This window comes from Mus caroli, unplaced genomic scaffold (assembly GCF_978045245.1).
Source record: "Mus caroli unplaced genomic scaffold, Mus_caroli_1 scaffold_12, whole genome shotgun sequence".
NCBI lineage: Eukaryota > Metazoa > Chordata > Mammalia > Rodentia > Muridae > Mus > Mus caroli.
The window spans coordinates 108,160,275-108,180,856 of record NW_028227267.1 but is presented as its reverse complement, the minus strand read 5'-3'; the positions used below and the strand labels follow the sequence as shown (position 1 = coordinate 108,180,856).

Here is a 20,582-nt window from a genome sequence, read left to right as displayed (position 1 = left end):
GTGTCCTTTTATTCTGATTTATAGGTTTTTTTTTTATTTTAACTCATTTTTCTAGTATTATTATTAATTTCTATAAGATGACTGCCTGTAGTCTAATGAGAATAAAAATGAGAGGGTTTGGTATCGATTGGTATGGAAATTGTGAAAAGTTGTGACAACTTACTATAAGAATATACTTATTGGAAAAATTATTTTTGTGACAAAAAAGAAAAAAACAGTAAATATACAAAATGTCAATCTGTATATACAGGGTCTTTTTTTTAATACTTTCAAGTCTATAAACATTATGAAATAGATTGCATAAAACACGTAGAGATTCTGAGACAGTTTGTTCTAAGTAAGCAGTCTTTTCTGTAGTAGCATTGATGATGAGGAGAGTTATTTTACTGCATTAACATTGGACAGATGCTCAGTCATCACAGAGTGAACCGAGCCTCCTGTGAAGTGTCCGGTGTAGAAGTAACAGACTGAACACGAGATCATATAACTCATATTTCACTCTCTTCCTCTCCTCTGATTCTCATTTTTGTTTCTTCCTATTCCCTAATAAGAGGTACTTTAAGGAAAAGGAAAAGGAAAAGTATAGGTTTGGTTGAGGATCTCTGTGCCAAAGAACAGCAAGAGTTATCCTATACCTTCTTAATCTAGATTTTTAAATATTCAGTGCCGGTTCCCTCCCATTTTAGAAATATTAATATAATTTTCATCTCTTTATGTCTGCAATATTCTAATAATAGACTTGACTTAATACATTTGAAATTGCTGTCATCTACAGATTTAATTTTGCTTGCCAAAGAAGTAATGAACAATGAAAACTTTGCTTTGATAATTTCTCTGGTTATTTTTGTTCCTTTTTTTTTTTTTTTGAGAAACTTTATACTTAATGACAGATACATAAACCAACACTCAGTAAGGGCTGTGCTTAGTATTGTGGCTGATCTCCAATCTTGGCTGACAAGTCACTGATTAGACCCATAACCTTTGGGTTGCTCTGATATTTTGACATATTTACAGGGTTCTGAGCCACATTCTGGAAATCCACCATGACTTCTGGATTGTGTATGCTGCTAGAACCTTCAGATCAATGAGGATTTCATTGGCCAGGCATCTCAACACTTGTCCTCCCATTTTGAACATCCCCAGAAAAGCCAACTGGAAAAGAACAATATTGATCTCTAGGCAGTCTTTTGTCTTCTTCTTCCTCTGGATGGTCTCGTGTTCTTCTCAAGCCTTCTTCAGTCTTTCTATTCGGTCTGTTTTCTTATTTTTCACTCTTTCACTCATACTTTTTCCAGTGTTTAGGATATTTTTAAACTTCTTTCAGCACTGCATCATTATGATAATACAGCTTACAGGCAAGGGCAAAATCAAGAGTTACTTCTTCCCAGTGACACAGAACACTGTGCTTTCTCTCCACACTTGAATAACTGAGCTGAATCATGGTTTCTTTCAATGGCCTTGTTACAGTCCCCAATGGCAATGCTTGGATCCTGTAACTTTTTAAAGACAATTGCTCTCTTAGCATATATAATAGGCATGCCAGAATTTAGTTGGATGGTGTTGGTGAACAAGTGAATGGCTTACTGCAGTTTCCCATAACATACAGCATCACTGGAAGCTCCTTTCTTTTCATTTGCTTTATCTATCATATCTTTTGCTATCTCCTCATTTTTATCTCCCATTTCTTGAGAGGCATCCATGTCTGGCTGAATTATACCTTCATCGTAAATTTCTAGATCACTCTCCTCACTTGATGTTTTTTCTGTCTTTATGTTTTCTCTGTCCTATTATCTCTTTTGCCTTGATATTTTCATCTGTATTAGCTTTAGGAGTAACAGGTAGTATTTCACCCACAATGCTCTCCACCTAGGATCTCAGGATGCACATATCCTTGATATTCAGAATCCTCAGATCATGCTAACACATCCTCACTAAGTCTGAAACTCACTCTTGTCTGAATCCATGCTTGGAAGGTGGGAAGCTAGAGATGGTTGGTAGCACTGCAGGCTAGATGTCATGCCCAAGAGTGACTCAATGTGACTGAGTAGAAGCTGAATTTTAAGACTTCCAAAAACTATAATATACACGGATTGTCATTCGCTGGTAAAATATTCAATGAAAAATGAAACAGTGATTTAAATAGAAAAAATATTGATTTAGAATTTTATATTGATAAAATCATTTGGTTACTGTGTGAGTCATTATTATTAGTTCCTTAATAACTTTAGATGATCTAATCAGGTGAATGAGAAGATAAAATGTGATGAGTACATACATAAGTAAAATATATCCTGTTAATGGCTAATGAAAGTGTCATTTTCTATAATTTTTAAATATTGAACCAAAAGAAATTAAATAAATATGTATTATGTTTATAAAATTTTCCTTAAAGCAGAATATTTATATGCTGTATTTATTTAATTCTCTGTCCCTCACCTTTCTTAGAGAGGTGTTGAGTTTCACTAACATCCATCTTCAAGCTTAATCTATGCATGCATTAGGTAATGTCAATATTCTTCAAAGTTCTGTCAGATGATACAATGATAATGACTATAATGTTCCTTTGACAAGGAAATGTCATACCATAATGTGTCACTTAGAATTTAACATTGAATCAGTTCATCATAGAGGGAACCATTTTTAGTCCCCTTTAAAAAAAAAATGACCTCAAAAATGTCTTCAAGTTTCTATATGCTAATATAAATGACACTTTTTTTTTCTGAAACATGAACTTTTAGTGGGTCACACATGCATAGCCTTACACTCTTAGGACGCTAGACACCACAGCCAAAGAGGCTACTGACATCCCAGGAGAGAACAATTATAATAAGGGCAAAAATATCTCTCAAGAAAGGCTTTCAGAGTTTTACATATCATAAAACTGACTTTTATCTTAAAACTGTTCATAAAGGCCCACTATGTTCAAAGCAACGTTTACACAGAAATCTTTTATTTTAAAGCCAATTCTAAAAATAAAATTATGTGTAAGGAGAAAATGGTATTTAAAAAAAAATGTATGTTTTGTTTCCCCGGAGGTTACCGTAGGGAAAATGTGGTAAAGTTGTCAGGGAAACCATCCACTGAAAAGCATGAATACAAATTCAGAAATAATGAGCATAGAATTGTAGCACTGGAGTCTAGGAGTGCAGTAATGTCATGATTAAGAATAATGAAAGACCATTAAAGACAGGGGGGAGGAATTGTGAGAGTCAAAGTTGTTGAGGACACCAGGAGATCAGGAAGTTAATTAAGCAGGGTTCATGGCTGCTCACATAGTCTATATGGGTCTGTAGTAGGTCCTCCGTATAAATATTACGAAGGTTTCCTTACTGTTTTGAGTGGTTTCCTTACAGTGGTAATGGGAGTCTTTCTGAGCCTTCTGCCTGTTTTCCTCCTACTAGGTTGCCTTAGCCCAGCCCTTGATATGAGGGCTTGTGCTAAGTTGTATTGTATCTTGTGAATAGTGTGGTTGATGTACCTAGGAGGCCTGCTCTTTTCTTGGAGAGATAGGCAGGTGTGGGGCTGGACTTAGGGAAGAGGGGAGGTCTGGGGAAGGTAAGATGATAGAAGGCTGCAGTTGGTTGTATTGTGTGGAAAAAAAAATTTAAAAAAAAATCAGAAAAACATGTAAAACATCCTACATATAATAGAGATCGTAGAACTGAGGAGGCACTCAATTTAAAGTCAAAACAAAGTGTATTGAACATTCTTAAATTTGAGGATTCTCTAGGAACTATTTTTTAAATAATTACTTTTGTTAATATTTTGTAAATTTAACAGAGCAACACCTAAATTCGACTTGTCTGAGTACAATTTAGAAAAATACTGAGAAGTACTTTAATGCAAGTCTTAAGTTCACTTTTGTTTTTGTTTGGTTGTTTTTATTTTGCTTGATAACTTAGGAAGAATAATTTGAAGATTGGTTTGAAAAGTATGAAATGTATTAAAAAATCTCAAAGATGGAAAGTAACATAGTGTGATTCATCTGTAGGACATCTAAATTAATGAATTTCTCTATAGTATCCTTCATTTTCAATATAACTATATAAATAAATTCTTGAATTTTGTTCTCTGCACTGTAAGCTTTCTTAATAATTATTTGATCACCAACTAACTACCTTGGTAATAAGACTACAAAGGTCTTAGATCTTGTAGTCTTAAAAAACTGTAACAAAGATTACAGTCCACACAGTTTAAGTTGCAGCCAGAAGAAAATGCAATATTGACTCTGGCTTTGCAAGCTCTTAAACTTAAATCTACATGGTAATAGCCAGGCATATATTACCAACTATTATAGAGTGATCTGCAGAATACAAATTGTTATCCAATAATTTTGTCATGTTAATAAAGTTCTGTCCAATCAGTGGTTACATATGTGAATATGATAAAAATATGAATGGATTATTTTCCATAAGAAAAAAATAATACAAATACAAAATATATTTAAAATTTCAAACCCAAAGGATGTTCTAGGGCTGGAGAGATGGCTAGGGTTTTGTTTGTTTGTTTTGTTTTGTTTTTGTTTTTATGTATTAATTTATTTTTCCCTTTGGCTTTCCAAGACAGGGTTTCTCATTGTAGCTCTGGCTGTCCTGGAACTCATTTTGTAGACCAGGCTGGCCTTGAACTCAGAAATCCACCTGCCTCTGCCTCCCAAGTGCTGGGATTAAAGGTGTGCTTTAATCCCAAAGGACTCCTTTACTTGAAAAATACAAAAAGCCAATAGAATTGGAAAATATATTTTACCTACTTCATATATTTAATAGATGGATAATATTTAAAATATACAAAGAACTCAAAAGCACTAGATATCAGGTAAACAAATAACTCACATCAAAATGGGAGTAGAGATCTAAAAACATTCTCAAAATAGGAAATTAAAATGGCAGAAAAATATATAATGACATGATCAACAACCATATTCACTAGGTAAATGCAAATTAAATTAAATTTAGTTTTGGATTTTACCCATTACCTCATAGAATGGCTAAGTTCAATAAAACAGTTCATTCTTACTGATAGAATGCAAACTTGTCCAGTCACTATAGAACCAGTGTCACCACACTGAGTGGTTCCTCAAGGAAATGGGAATTGACTGATCTCAGGATCCAGCCAAACCACTCTTGGGAATATATCTAAAATGTACTTCATACTACTTCAGAAATACTTCTTTATCCATCCTTATACATTACTGTTTTTTTCATAATGCTCAAAATTTTGATACAAATAAGATGTGCCTTAAGGGAAGAATGAATAAATAGCATGTAGAACAGTGTTTGCCCAATCTTAAAAATTAACTCATAAAATTTACAGTAAATGGACGAGACTGAAAAAAGATCAATCTGACCAAGATATTCCAGATTTAGAAAATTTAATATGGTATGTTCACATATATGTGGATATTACTTCTAAGTCAATAGTAACCAACCAAAAATCCATAGAAACCCAAAGTTAGTTGTACAGTTTGGGGCTAAGTAACAGATAGATCTCTTTATTAAAAGGAAATGGAACAGACATTTAAATATGGGTGGGACACTGTAGTGGCTATTCCTGGTTGTCAACTTGACTATATTTGGAATGAACTACAATCCAGAATTGGAAGGCTCACCAGGCTTTGAGATAGTAGTTTCTGATCTGCATCTTGGTATGGAGATCTTGAGGCATAGTGGCTATGGATTCCAGAAGATTAAATCTCAGAGTTCAAGGTCATCCGGGATTAAAGGTGTGGTGGAACACACCTTTAATCTGGGCTACACCTTCTGCTGGAGACAATATAAGAACATTGGAAGAAGGGAGTCTTGCTCTTGCTCCTTCGCCTGCTTGCTGTGTGAGACTGAGTAACTGCTAGATCCTTGGACTTCCATTCACAGCTGCGACTGAACCATTGTTGGGAATTGGGCTGCAGACTGTAAGTCATCAATAAATTCCTTTACTATATAGAGACTATCCATAAGTTCTGTGACTCTAGAGAACCCTGATTAATACAGACACTAAGAAAAGAGAGTCAAGTGGGGAACAGAGAGGGGTAGTATGGCAATCAAATGTAGCATAAGGTCCCTAAAAGGTACTTCTATGAAGGTGATAAAAATAAAATTGTCAGTAATGGGAGGAGAGTGAGCTCCAACTAGCTGTCTCTTACCACCAAATCCTAGTCTTGTGTTGAGTTATATGTAATTGATTTGCTGGCCATGGAATAACCAAGCAACTCAATCTGTTGTAGAGACCAAAAGATGTTCTCTGCAAGCTGATGATAGGGCCCCATTGATGAAAATAACAGCTACATAATTCAATTAACATGTAGAAATTGACTTGATGTCAACATACATCTATGTTCTAGCAGCTTTGGTACAATAAAGTAATCTGTTCTCTACCAAATGAGTGCCATAAAACTGAACCACAAAACCTTTCATCTATGAAAATGTACCATTTGAAAGTTATGCTAGGGCAATGGTAGCTCGTAGCTTGTGGAAGTAACCAACAATATCAGATGCAACTTATGACCTACTCCATGAGGTTTAACACATACTTGGCACTACTTGGGTGACCAAGAACCTGAGCCTTGATAGCTCAGTAAAACCAACTATTCTAAAAATAAAGATAAATAAATAAGTAAATGTAGCAATAAAATATCTTCTAAGGAAAGTATGCTATATTTATATGTGAGGAGCTAAGAAGAAGCTAAAAACTAGCAGGTGATCTTCCTGACATGAGTCTGCCTTGGATTATAATCTACAGAAGATTTTCTCTGGAAGGCAAAGCCCAGAAGTTCAGTTAAGGAATGATTCCTGATTTAATATGCTTTGCCTGTTATTATTAAACATATACAGCAATCACTAGATCTTAGCCCACCCTTTGAGCATATCTCTGCAGAACTATGAAGATGTGCTATCTTGTAGTGATGCTATGTAGAGAAATAGATAATGATTGTATAGAGTTTCTGACTTAATTAAAATAGTTTTAGGAAGAAAGTTTTAGAGATGGTCTTAGTTGTTAGAAAGATGTAATAAAGTTAGAATCAGGAATAGAAGGTGCCCACTTCTCAAAGTAGTAAGTAGCAATTGCATATTAAGAAATTCAATGAGCTTTCACAATCACACTAAAAAGAGAGAGATGCTTAGGACAATTTTGTACTCAAGGAAAAACATTTAGGTCCAAGGATAAAGCTACATGTGTACACTATGATAAGGCAAGGTCATGTAAAAATGGTTGCTTTGAACTTATAATGAACATATTATAATGAAACACTGCTTTGAACTTAATATCAACATCCTTCTGTAATCCCACTCTATGAAACATTTTATCTGTGAGGTGATTTTTCCAAAGAACATTTGTGTACAAATGTATAAAAGACAAGAAAAAAAAAAAAAAAGGTTGGTTGGTTGAATGGTTTGATTTGGGGAGCTTTGCTCCATCCATCCATCCATCCATCCATCCATCCATCCATCCATCCATCTATCCATCCATCCATCCAAATGTGTATGTCTATTTGTTTATATGTTTATGTGTAAGTATGTAAGCATGCATGAATACTTGTGGAGTTGACTGTTAGGCCCAGCCAGAGTGTGGGTGTATGAATGTTTAAATGTATGTGCCCTTCTGCATATGTGCTTGTATACAGCATCTTAATTATTTTCCTTCTTTCCTCTTTGGTTCACAAAGGGTTAATGTAGTCAGAGAAGCTTCTGGCTTACTCACCAGAGAAAAGAGCACCGGCAATAAATCCTTTCTCTTATCCCCCTGCTGTTTTTATGATGAGGTACTAAACAGTTTCTTATCTCAGAGGAACTCAGAGAAGGCAGGTCAACTACTGAAGCAAACTACTCAGTACTTAAGTAGGTTTTATTATTATACCGCAACCCTAAATTTCTCCTAAGACTAAGTTTTACCAGCCCCCTACCCCAACCCCCACCCACCTGCAATGCTCTTCCCCCTCTGCTGGCTCAAGAAGAAACAAATGAGAAAGAACAACTGCCTGCCCTGGCTGGCCCCTGGCACTCATACATCAGTGCCCTGCTCATCCAACATCAAGGAAGCTTCCTCCTGCAACACATGGGAACAAAAATGGATACCCACATTGTGTCTGAACACCCGGTCCTAAATGGGATAATCCATGAAATCTTCAACTCATGGCTAAAAGAACCCTGTGGTAAAGAAGGCAGGAAGTATGAAAGCTAGAGGGGATACAAGACTCACAAAAATAAGGTCACCTAAATCAATAAGACGAAAACTCATGAAATTTAAGAGACTGAGACAGCATGAACTGGGACTGTATGGATTCTATCCAGTCCTTTGCTTCCAGTTTAATTTTTTTTTCATGTGATACCAGATTGTGTGAATGAGTATGGAGTGTGTGTCTCTGAGTTTTTAACTGTTTTATGTTTTATGTTTCTTTTCTTTTCTTTTCCTTTTTTTGGCTTTTAATTGTGTTTACTTATTTCCTATTCAGAAACCTGAAGTTTTGTTTTATCCTGTTGCCTTCTATTTTTATTTTATTTTATTTCTGGTTGCAGGATATTTGATCCCATTGTGAACCCCAAGATTGTGAGCTAGAAACCCCTTGTGTTGTAGCTCAGTCCTAACATATGCTTTTTCATCCAAAGCTTTCTGTTTATTGAAAACAAGTAGTTGGAGTGGGACTCAGCCCTAGCACACATCTTTAAATCAAGAGTTACATAAATTTTTACCATAGATCAAGAGGCAGAATAAGCAACCAGTTGATGGAAGGTGAACATAAGTAGAGAGAAAGAAAGGTCTTTGAGTTGAAGGGTATTTAAGACAGCTTGGAGAAGGAGAAAGAGATTTTTGCTTGTGGCTGTTGGTAAGGTATGAATGTCAGGTGGGTGCTTTTGTTACCTCTCGGAGCCAGCAGGAAAATTAGAGTAACTTATACACAAGAATAAAAAAGAAATACTCAGATACAGACAGAGAAATTTAAATAAGCCTTTAGAGTGACCTAAGAAAAATATTTAGACACGAACAGAGCTATATAGACAAAATATAGGCAAGCCTTAAAAAAACATAAGAAAAATACTCAGATACAGAGAGAAGAATTTAGGGAAGTGCCTACCATGCCACCTTGTAACAAAACTGAAAGTGGGCAGCCCAAGGCTATTAGAACAACCTTAGTTTATCCAGTTACTGTACAATCCTACTAGGAGATCGGTTCCCAAAAGATTAAAATAAAATAATATGGAATCTATAGACAGTTTAGATTTGACGAGATCTAAGGAAAAAGCTGCTTCTTATGATATGCATTCATCCTGTGAGAAGCAAATATTAGATTCATGGGTAACTCAGGACAGAATTATCCATCAAGACTGGAAAAATATGGCAACAGCAATATTGGAAGCTTGTCCTAAACTACAATTGTGAAAAGAGGAATCTAGGGCCATAAAACAATGAAGTCATGCTAGAGGTATAGACATTTCCCAGGACCAGTTTCTAGGTGAAGGTCAATATTCTGAGTAACAAAGCCAGCTTGAATTTGAGATCATACCTTGACACTATGTCATTTAGCAGTTTTAAATGCTATGCTTGGTATTAGGTTAAAGAATCAGGAAATAGGTCTGAGTCATTTACTTAAATTGTACAAAGCCCAAATGAAGCCTTCACTGATTTTTGAAAAGAATGACTTCAGTTGTAAATAGAATAATATCAGATTCATATGTCAGAAAAATACTGACCGAATCTTTGGCTTTTGAAAATATTAATAATGCAAGAGTGATCAGACTTTTAAAGGCAAAATCAGTACCAATAGAGAAATGGCCAACCAGATCTCATGTTTATGATATCATTCTGACAGGAGAAGAAATTTCTAAAAAATCCTAACTAAAAAAAAAAAAAAAAAAAACCAAAATGCCATATGATTTAATTGTGGTAAGCAAAGTCATTTGAAAAGAGATTGTAGGCAAGGAGTTTCTGGAAACAATAGTTATCGTGGTTTTTTTTTTTTTTTTTTTTTTTTGAGGGGGAGGGGTTGTTTCTTTTGTTTATTGTTTTTAGGGGTTTTTTGTTTTGTTTTGTTGTTTTGTGTTTTGTTTCTCCTAAATATAATCCAAAAAGAAGGACTCAGCCAAATGAACAACAATATGACTATCAATAAGAGATAGTCAAAGTAACCCTGTGAAGGCCCTGATTTTAAACTTGATTCAATCTTTCCCTATCAGTGTCTGAGAAGCTCAGCCACAGAGCTATTAAAAGATTTATTGTCTGTTGTTAATAAAGCACTGACGTAATCAAGATCAGAACACCTTCAGTAAATAAAACAAAACCCCCAGGAGAGACCAGAAATCATGTATTTTTCAAGCTACTTTAAGTGATCCAAGACCACAGTTTAAAATGCAAACAAATGGCATTCAAACTGATACTTTAGTAGCAGAATCTGTAGGATCCAAAGTTGGGTTGTAGTTTGATTATTTTACCCTCTCGTCATCTCTTACATATATCCATATGTAGAGAGAAGATAATATCTTAGCATAGAAATTTTTACTACATAGACAAACTAAAACATTTGAAGACATATATTAAATGGTTTCTATATTGATTCTGAAAGGAAAAATGAGACTTTGACATTTATCAGGAATAGACACAGCAGAGATTGTGGCCCTCATTACTAATGTTGAGATTACCTCAATATTACAGAAAATGAACATTGCCAAAGAGCTTGAAATAAATTTTTGGGAGATATTAACCACAAATACCCTAAAAAGCAAATGACTTCAGTTTATGAAAAGCACTAATTGGATTTTCCCTTGTGTAATAAAGGGAACACTGATTTCTGGAGTCCCTGTACTTTATACTCCTGCAAGTAAGTCAGGAATGGCAGGGTCTAAGTAAAAAGAGATGATGATGATGATGATGATGATGACGACAAGTAAAGTGCTTGAGCATTCTTATGATTGGGTTAAAAATCAGAGTTTAGGGTTAAAAATCAGTGTAAAGGCTAACTGTATAGTTAGCCACAATAAGCTTGGACCAGTCACTGGGCAGCACTTTCTCCACCTGTGTATGAGCTTTTATGGTTTTTCACTGCTATAAGCCATCCCTAGGATGGACCCAAAGATAAAAGAGCCTCCTCCAAAAATATAAAGAGCAATTTTAAATAAGACCTCAATTTTTAATAGGGGTGCACATAAAATTTTAAGTTCCCAAGACCTCCCTGAGAATTAATATCTTACTTGGCAGAAAAATTCAGATAAATGACTAACCAGAATCCTGGTTGGCAAGACATGAATATGGGCAAGACAAGTTATCTGCCTACCAGAGTAGAATATCCCAACTAATAGAAACAGGATGGGTGCAAAACAAAGACAGGTTTCTGAGAAAGGCCCTTATCTTAAACCGGATTGGTGGACTATCTTGGAACAGATGTTTGTGCGTTACAAGCTTAAAAGTTCTAAAGAATTCTGGCTCATGGACAGTCTTTAACTAATAATGCTTAGGAATACGTCTTTAGTAAAAAAAAAATAAATAATAAAACAAAACGATATTTTTTGCATATTACAACCTAAAGTATATAACCAATATACAAAAAAATCCTACAGGACACAGTTATAGAAAGATTATTCATAATTTAAAAGATATGCTTAAAAACATAAAGGGGACACATATTGTTCCCTGACCTTAGTGTCTGGCTCTGGGCTTATCCTGAAGATCCTTGGGGGACCCCAAGAGTGTCCTAATTACCTGTGAAGGTATACGGAAGCCCCAAGAACAACCAGCTTGTAACATTGCTCCACCAATCCCTTGTCAGTCGGTCCTCCTGAGGCACAGTTCCTGATCTCCAGGGTCTGGCTCTGTGCTCATCCTTCTCTCTTGAGTACCCTTACAGAAACCTAAGGCCATCCAGCTTCTCTGTAGAGGCTCATGGAGGCCCAAAGAACAACCAGATTGGAACACATCCCCACACATCCTTTGCCAGTGGGGTCTGCCTGAGGGAAACCCAGAAGAGGTGAGTTGTCCATGGTCCCCTGACCTCCATTGTCTGGGTATAGGCTTGCCCTGCCTTATGGAGGAGCCTTAGGGGACCCCAAGAGTGTTCTGCTTCCCAATAGCTGCTTGCAGGGGCTCCAAAAACAACCGGCTTGGAACAATGTCCCACCAATCCCTTGTATGTCAGATCTGCATGAGGCAAAACAAAGGAATCAGGTCCTCTTACTTCCACTGTCTGGCCCACTGATCTTGCTCCCTTCACAAAGAGTTCTGCTGATATCAGAATCATTTATCCAACACCACAGAAAACCAGATGGCTAAAGGACACTGAAAGAATAAAATCAGTAAGACCCATGGCAGTGTGACACAACAAGAGCCTAGCAGTCCCACTATAGCAAATCCTGGGTATCCTCACAAAACTGAAACACAAGAAGACGATCTTATAAAGATGATATATGCCTTTAAAGAGGAAATGAACAAATTACTTAAAGAAAGACAGAAAAATACTAACAAAGAGGAGTGGCATATGAATAAAACAGTCCAGGAACTTAAAATGGAAATAATAGCAATAAAGAAAACAAACAACAAAAAAAAAAAAATGAGGCAATCCTGGAAATGGAAAACCTAGGAAAGAGAATAGAAAGTAGAGACACAGATGTCACCAACAGAATGTAAGATATGGAAGAGAGAATCTCAGGCATAAAAGATACAATGAACAAAATCAGTTCATTGATCAAAGAAAATGAAAAACCTAAAAAAATAACAACAACAACAACAACAACAAAAATTCAGAAATATTCTGGAAACTTGGGATACAGGTGAAAAGACAAAACTTAAAAATAATAGGAATATCCACACTTTGGTCTTAGTTCTTCTTGAGTGTCATGTGTTTTGCAAATTGTATCTTGGGCATTCTAACTTTCTGGGCTAATATCTACTTATCAGTGAATGCATATCATGTGAGTTATTTTGTGATTGTGTTATCTCATTCAGAATGATATCCTCCAGATCCATCCATTTGCCTAAGTATTTCATAAATTCATTGTTGTAATAGCTGAGTAGTACTCCACTGTGTAAATGTATCACATTTTCTGTATCCATTCCTCTGTTGAGGGACATCTGAGTTCTTTACAGCTTCTAGCTATTATAAATAAGGCTGCTATGAACATAGTGGAGCATGTGTTCTTACTAACAGTTGGAATATCTTCTGGGTATATGCCCAGGAGTGGAAGGAGTTGCAGAGACAAAGTTTGGAGCTGAGACGGAAGGAAGGACCTTCTAGAGACTGCCCCCCCTGGAGATCCATACCATAATCAGCCACCAAAGTAGACACTGTTGCATATGACAGCAAGATTTTGCTGACATGTCCCTGATATAGCTATCTCTTGTAAGGCTGTGCCAATGCCTGGCAAATACAGAGGTGGATGCTCACAGTCATCTATTGGATGGAACACAGGACCCCCAATGGAGGAGCTGGAGAAAGTACCGAAGAAGCTGAAGGGGTCTGTAACCCTATAGGAGGAACAGCAATATGGACTAATCAGTACCCATTGAGCTCTTGACTCTAGCTGCATACATAGCAGAAGACGGCCTATTTGGCCATCATGGGGGGGAGAGGCCCTTGGTCTTGCAAAGATTATATGCCCAGTACAAAGGAATGCCAGGGCCAGGAAGCAGGAATGGGTGTGTTGGGGAGCAGGGTGGGGGAAGAGTATAAGGGACTTTCGGGATAGCATCTGAAATGTAAATGAAGAAAATATCTAATAAAAAATTTAAAAAAATAGGAATAGAAAAAGGAGATTTCCAGTTCAACAGCCCAGAAAACATCATCAACAAAATTATAGAAGAAAAGTTCTGTAACATAAAGAAAGAGATACCTATAAACATACAAGAAGCTTACCAAACATCAAGTAGATTGGACCAGAAACAAAAATACTCCTCTTACATATAGCCAAAATAGTAAATGTACAGAACACAGAAAGAATATTAAAAACTGTAAGAGGAAAAAGCCAAGTATCATATAATGGCAGACCTATCTGTCATGGATAGTCCTGTGGCTATTAGTAATTTGATGTTAATTCAGTTCTCCTGAGACAGACAGCAAACAAGGAATGAGTCAGCACTCAGGTGATTTCCTGTAACCCTTCTTCCCACCTTAACTTGAAAAGTAAATGTTACAGTTGATGATTGGGCAGAGGAAGGAAAAGTGGAGCTGAAAGTTGGGAGAGAGAAGAAGGAGGAGTGGGAGAGAGAGAGGATGACGGAGGAGGAGGTGGTTGGAAAGCGGAGCAGAAGCACTGGGCCTGGAGAAACCACAAATTCTAAGGGGTCTCATAGATGGGGAAGATGGTAGTGTAGTGGTAGATCTGCCCGATCTAGGCACACAGCTTGCATTCATATTAATTGAGCTGTGTTTTCATTGCTCAGGCATATTTGGGTTGGAGATTTACCTCAACACCTATCAAAATTACACTTGACTTCCCAACAGAGACTCTAAAAGTTAGAACTGCCTGGAAAGATGACATATAGATCCTAAGGGACCACAGATTTCAGCCTAGGCTTGTGTAATGAGTAAAATGTTCAATCACCATACTAAGATATTCGATGATAAAATAAAATTTAAACAGTTTCTTTTGATTAACACAGTCCTATAGAGAATACTAGAAGGAAAACTCAATGAGACTAACTACATTCATTAAAACACAAGAAAAATAATTTCACACCATTAAAATCAAAAGAAGAGGAACACACACACACACACTCTACAACTACCAACATCAAAATAATAGGAATTAACAATTATTTATCATTAATATCTCAAAACATCAGTGGACAAAATTCACCAATAAATAGATGCAGACACACAGAATGAATGCATAGTCAGCATTTCTCATTCTGTTGTATATAAGAAGCACATCTCAGCCATAACGATGAGTATTATCTCAGAGTAAAGGGCTAGGCAATGGTTTTCCAAGTAAATGGGCTCAAGAAGCAATCCAGTGTAGCCATTTTAATATCTAATAAAATAGACTTTCAACCGAAATTAATCTAAGAAGATTGAAAGGACCTTTTAGCTGTCTCTTGTGAGACTAGGCCGGGGCCTAGCAAACACATAGGTGGATGCTCACAGTCAGCTATTGGATGGATTACAGGGCCCCCAATTGAGGAGCTAGAGAAAGTACCCAAGGAGCTACAGGGATCTGCAACCCTATAGGTGGAACAACAATATGAACTAACCATTACCCCGGAACTCTTGACTCTAGCTGCATATGTATCAAAAGATGGCCTAGGCAGCCATCAATGGAAAGAGAGGCCCATTGGACACGCAAATTTTCTATGCCCCAGTACAGGGGAACGCCAGGGCCCAAAAGTGGGAATGGGTGGGTAGGGGAGTGGAGGGGGAGGGTATGGGAGACTTTTGGGATAGCATTGGAAATGTAATTGAGGAAAATACGTAATAAAAAAATATTAAAAAAAAATCCACCATGAGGACTTTTCAGTTCCCCAAATACTAGAACAGCTACAATCATAAAAGAAACACCAGTGAAGCTTAAATCACACATCTAACCTTGCACATTAATAGTGGGAGGCCTCCTTAACACCCTACTGTCAACAGTGGAGAGGTTATCAAGACATAAACTAAATGGAGAAATAATGAAATTTACAGAGGTTATTATTCAAATGGGCATAACCATTATATATAGAAGATTTCACCCAAATACAAACAAATATACCCTCTTCTCAGCACTTCAAGGAACCTTCTCACAAAGGTTTCTCACAAACTTTGTTGAGGCTCACAAAGCAAGCCTCAACAGATACAAGAAGACTATAATAACTCCTTGCATCTTAGCAGATCACTGAGGGTTAAAGCTTCACTTTAAAAAGAACAGAATCCACAGAAAGTCTATATATTCAAGAAATATGAAAAACTCTCTACTCAGTGACCACTGAGTCAAGAAAGACAGAAAGAAATTAGACCAGGAAGCAGGAATGGGTGGGTTGGTGAACAGAGGAGGGGGGAGGGGATTGGGGGTTTTTGGAGGGGAAACCAGTAAAGGGGATAACATTTGAAATTTAAATAAAGAAAAAAATCTAATAAAAAATCAATTAAAAAAAAAGAAATTAGACTCTGGAATTCAGTGAAAATGAGGACACAACATACCAATTTTATGGGACACAATGAAAAAAGGAAAGTTCTGTTAGGCCTTATTGACTTTGGTCTCATCAATGCTATAAAGTATCTTCATGGCCTGATTGATCTGGAGCTTGTTGGCCTTGATATCCACAGTGAACACACATGCCCTTTTTTTTTTTTTCTGTCAGGACTCAACTTCCTGACATAAAACCAATGGCTCTGGGTCTAAGTTCAACAATTAACAAGTAGAACCTTATGAAACTGAAAATCTTCTGAAAGTCATATGAAACTGCAAATAGAACAAAATGGCAATCTATAGAATTGGGAAAATCTATAAAAATCTAAAAAGAAGGTATGGTATGAATTCACTTATAAGTGGATATTAGCCATAAATTATAGGATAACCCATAATCCACAGAACAGAAGGCAAATAACAAGCAGAGTCTAAAGGAGGATGACTGGATACTTCACAGAAGGGGAAATAAAATAGATATAGGAGGTGGTTGGAAGGAGACACCTGGGTGGGAACGGGAAGGGGAAGTGTATCAGGGTGGGAAGATCAAGTGTAGGGAAAGAAGGTAAGAGAGAACAGAAATTAGGTGACAGGGAGCAGAGTATATAGAACATCTCTTGGATGCACAAAGATCTAGGACAGGGAGGAGGCATTAGAGGGTCTATGGGGTTGACTCTGAGAATCCTAGCAGTGGGGGATATGGATCCTGAATTTACCACTTCCTGTAGCCAGGCAAGACTCCCAGAGGAGGGATAAGACAGCAACCCACCCACAGAACCAGAACCTTTGATCCAAAATATATCCTGTCTTACAAATGTACAGGGACCAAGATAGAGCAGAGATAGAGGGAATGGCCAACCAATGGCTGGCCAAAATAAGGACCAACCCCATGGGCAAGAACCAATCTGACAGGGTTAATGGTACTCTATTATGCTTGCACACAGAAGGCTAGCATAACTGTCCTATGACTTGGTCCATTAAGCAACCAATGGAAACATATTCAGAGACCCACATCTAAACATTAGATGAAGCTCTGGAGTTTTGTGAATGAGCAAACACTGGAAGAAAAAAGTAGAGAAGCCTTTCACAATTCCTGCTTCACAGAAAAGTCTACCAGATATTCTAGGCTAAGAGTCCAAAGATATGGATGCTCCAACATTTCAGTCATAGATACCACTAGGCCTGAACCTAGAAGCTTCTAGCCTCCATACAATCTAACCTACTGAAAACACAGATCTTAAATGCTCCAGCTTCCATCCTATGTGTGCTAAGTTAGGCCTAGAACGTTTTAGTTTTCAAGACTTGCTTCTGAATAAACTCATCTTTCGGCCAGTCGGAACTCTTCCTGACTGGTTCAACTCAGTTATTTTGGCCTAAACTTTTCTCCAAGCTGACTTATACAAATTGGCTTCTGTCTGCTTCTCACTGAATTGCTCTGTTTTGTCTCAAACTAACTATGATAAATTGTTCTAATTTTCTGACTCCTTTAGCTTTAACTGCCTCTAATGATCTGAACTGAATTGTATGATCTGAAAGGAATTGAATGGAATGGCACAAACTCAATGGAACTCAACTGCATTCAACTCAAGGGCATCAAATTGTACTAAAGTGATTACAACTGAACCCTTATCAATCTGAGCTGGTTTTAAGTAATCTCGCTTTCCTGTGCTGTTCTTATGTGAGTTGTGCATATCCTATTTCTGATTGGACAGCAAACAAAAATTAGAGATCAAGTGGATACATACTGGAAAGTACTGCTTGACAAGGTACCACTATCTGTGAGTGGTATGATAGTATACACAAATGACCCCCAAAATTTTACCAGAGTAGAATAAACAACTTCACCAAAGTGGCTAGGTATAAAATTTACTCATACAAACTAGTAGGCTTGCTTTACATACATGATAAAAGGGCTGAGAAAGGAATTAGGGAAACAACAGCCTTCATAATAGTCATAAATGATATAAAATATCTTAGCATACCTCTAACAAAGCAAGTGAAATATCCATATGACAGGTTCCTTGGAAAAAGAAAATGAAGACCTCAGAAGATAGAAGGATCTCCCGTGTTCATGCATCAATAGAATTAACATAGTAAAATAGTAAATCAATGATATAGCAAACAGAATGGAATTTTTTGTGATGTTTTTACATCTGAATGTGTCCTGGAAATGTCATTGTCCTTAAATGCACATTTGTTCATCTTTGTGGCAGGAGATGGATCAAAAAGAAGAAATGTGTGCATATGACAGAATATTGCACCATTATTTTATACTGCCTTATATTTTTTCCATTAGCCTCAAACTGCTATCTTTGATTTAAGTTATTTATCTTACTTTTCTCATATTTTAGTAAGATGAAAAAATTAGATGTTCATAAAAAAACTCATTTAATACCCAGAGAGGAGACAATGAGACTAATAGCTTCATATTTTCATATCTTTAGATTAATTCCATTTATTAACTCAGACATACAAAATACAATTTTCAACATACCTTGCAATCTAATTGTCAGTTTCTCTTGAAATGTTTTTAAACACCAATATTATAACAAAATAAAATATATTTACAAAGCATGTATTTTCTTCTCATATCTCCTTTCACTTGAGAATCTAAGAGATTTTCAAAGCTTTTTATGATTTCCCAGAGGCCAGATGAGTCCAAACCTGTACTCATGTCTGTGACACAGCTGCCCTTTCTCTAATGAACACCCATACATAGCTTTATTACTCTCAAACAAAATTCTTGACCTATTATTCTAAATATAAATCATTAACTTGTTGAGAAGTTACCATAAAATACTTCTCAACATTTTTTTCCATCCTTGCTGATTAGAAGTATACCAAAAGGTGAAAAAAAGTAATTACCTATGAAACATAAAATCTAAACCTTGGAATTAATAATAATGGGCAGTTAAACATAAGCCTGGTATTAACTGAAGCTTTTTCAATAGAATACTTCTATTGTATTTTGATGACACTGTCATTATCATCATCATTTAAATATTAGTTTCATATTGTCATCAAATGTCTTAGTCATTTGGTGGCATTTTCTCCTGGTATATTAAGAAGACTTTTACTAGTTTCTTCATAAAAATATCATGAACCTTGAGAGGAAAAAGAATGAGTCAGCTTTTCTGTCAATTGCCCTGTTTCAGAATAAATTCTTGACAGTCATTATATGGGATTATAGATAATATGATAAATTGACAGTACAGGGCAGAATATGTAGATAAGAAGATTTATTTCATATTCAAAACCAGTTGATAATATGAAGCCAAAATGAGACTTTCATGTTCCAGTGGCTCATACAATTGTTTTCTAAGAAAATATTTGCCACTTTAGAAGCTCCACAAAACAGTATCTGCAATGGTGGTGAATATATAACCATAGTCATCATAAAAAATTATATTTCAGGAACCATGTCAATCCTTACCATGTATTTGCTTGCTCATTTTCTCTATAATGATGAAATTAAAATATAATTTATAGTTCTATATTTGTTTTATTTCTGTACTTAAAGACATTAAAAACTCAGAAATATCTAAGTTGAAAAAAATGCTTACATTTTTAAAAGCAGATCTGATATCTTCTACCTTAACAAAGTAGTACATTTTTTTTCTTACAAAAAGGGTTATGCTGTAAATACATAAAGCATACCATCTGATTTTGTAAAAAGCTATGGGTCACTACTGTAGATAAAAATGTGAAGAAAAAGGTGATCAATGGATAGAATACATAAAAAAAGATTGATGATTTGGGTAACAGAGTAAATAGAACATTGAAATCTGCTATGAGCTCATGGTAAATTTTTTGTACATAGAAAACACTTTCTGTCTTAGCAAGATCATATTATGAAATAGACAAGAGACAAGGATGAGCAGAACAGAATTAACATTGAAGAAGAGTAGGAACTAATTGAGATGACTAAAATGTATTATAAACACAAGATCAGACATGTCAGCCAAGAGTTTGTAGGAAAAGTCTCTTGAAGCCAAGCAATAATTTGGAGATGGGCAATATTTTTTCCCCAATATTAGGCAAAAATCAGCTCTACCTCTGTGATGGTTTGTACATTCTTGGACCAGGGAGTGGCACCATTTGGAGGTGTGGCCTTGTAGGAGTAGGTGTGACCTAGATGGAGTAGGTGTGTCACTGTGGGTGTGGGCTTAAAACCCTCACCCTAGTTGCCTGGAAGTCAGTATTCTGCTAGCAGCCTTCAGATGAAGATGTAGAACTCTCATCTCTGCCAGCACCATGCCTGCCTGGATGATGCCATGCTCTCACCTTTATGATAATGGACTGAACTTCTAGAGAACCTGTAAACCAGCCCCAAATAAATGTTGCTTTTTTTTTTTTTTTTTTTTTTTACTTGCCTTGGTCATGGTGTCTGTTCACAGCAGTAAGACATTAACTAAGACAACCTCCCTAAGTGACTTATAAAAATTTATTGGGGTTTGGTGTGGTACTGCTATGTATTCAAATGCTAAACACTAATCCTTAAGA

The 20,582-nt window shown here is 36.2% G+C and overlaps 1 pseudogene; it reads right to left on the bottom strand.

The window, feature by feature from the left end:
* Window positions 1–922: 922 nt before the first annotated feature.
* On the bottom strand, window positions 923–2,473 carry LOC147001941 (hsc70-interacting protein pseudogene; annotated as a pseudogene).
* Window positions 2,474–20,582: the final 18,109 nt, after the last annotated feature.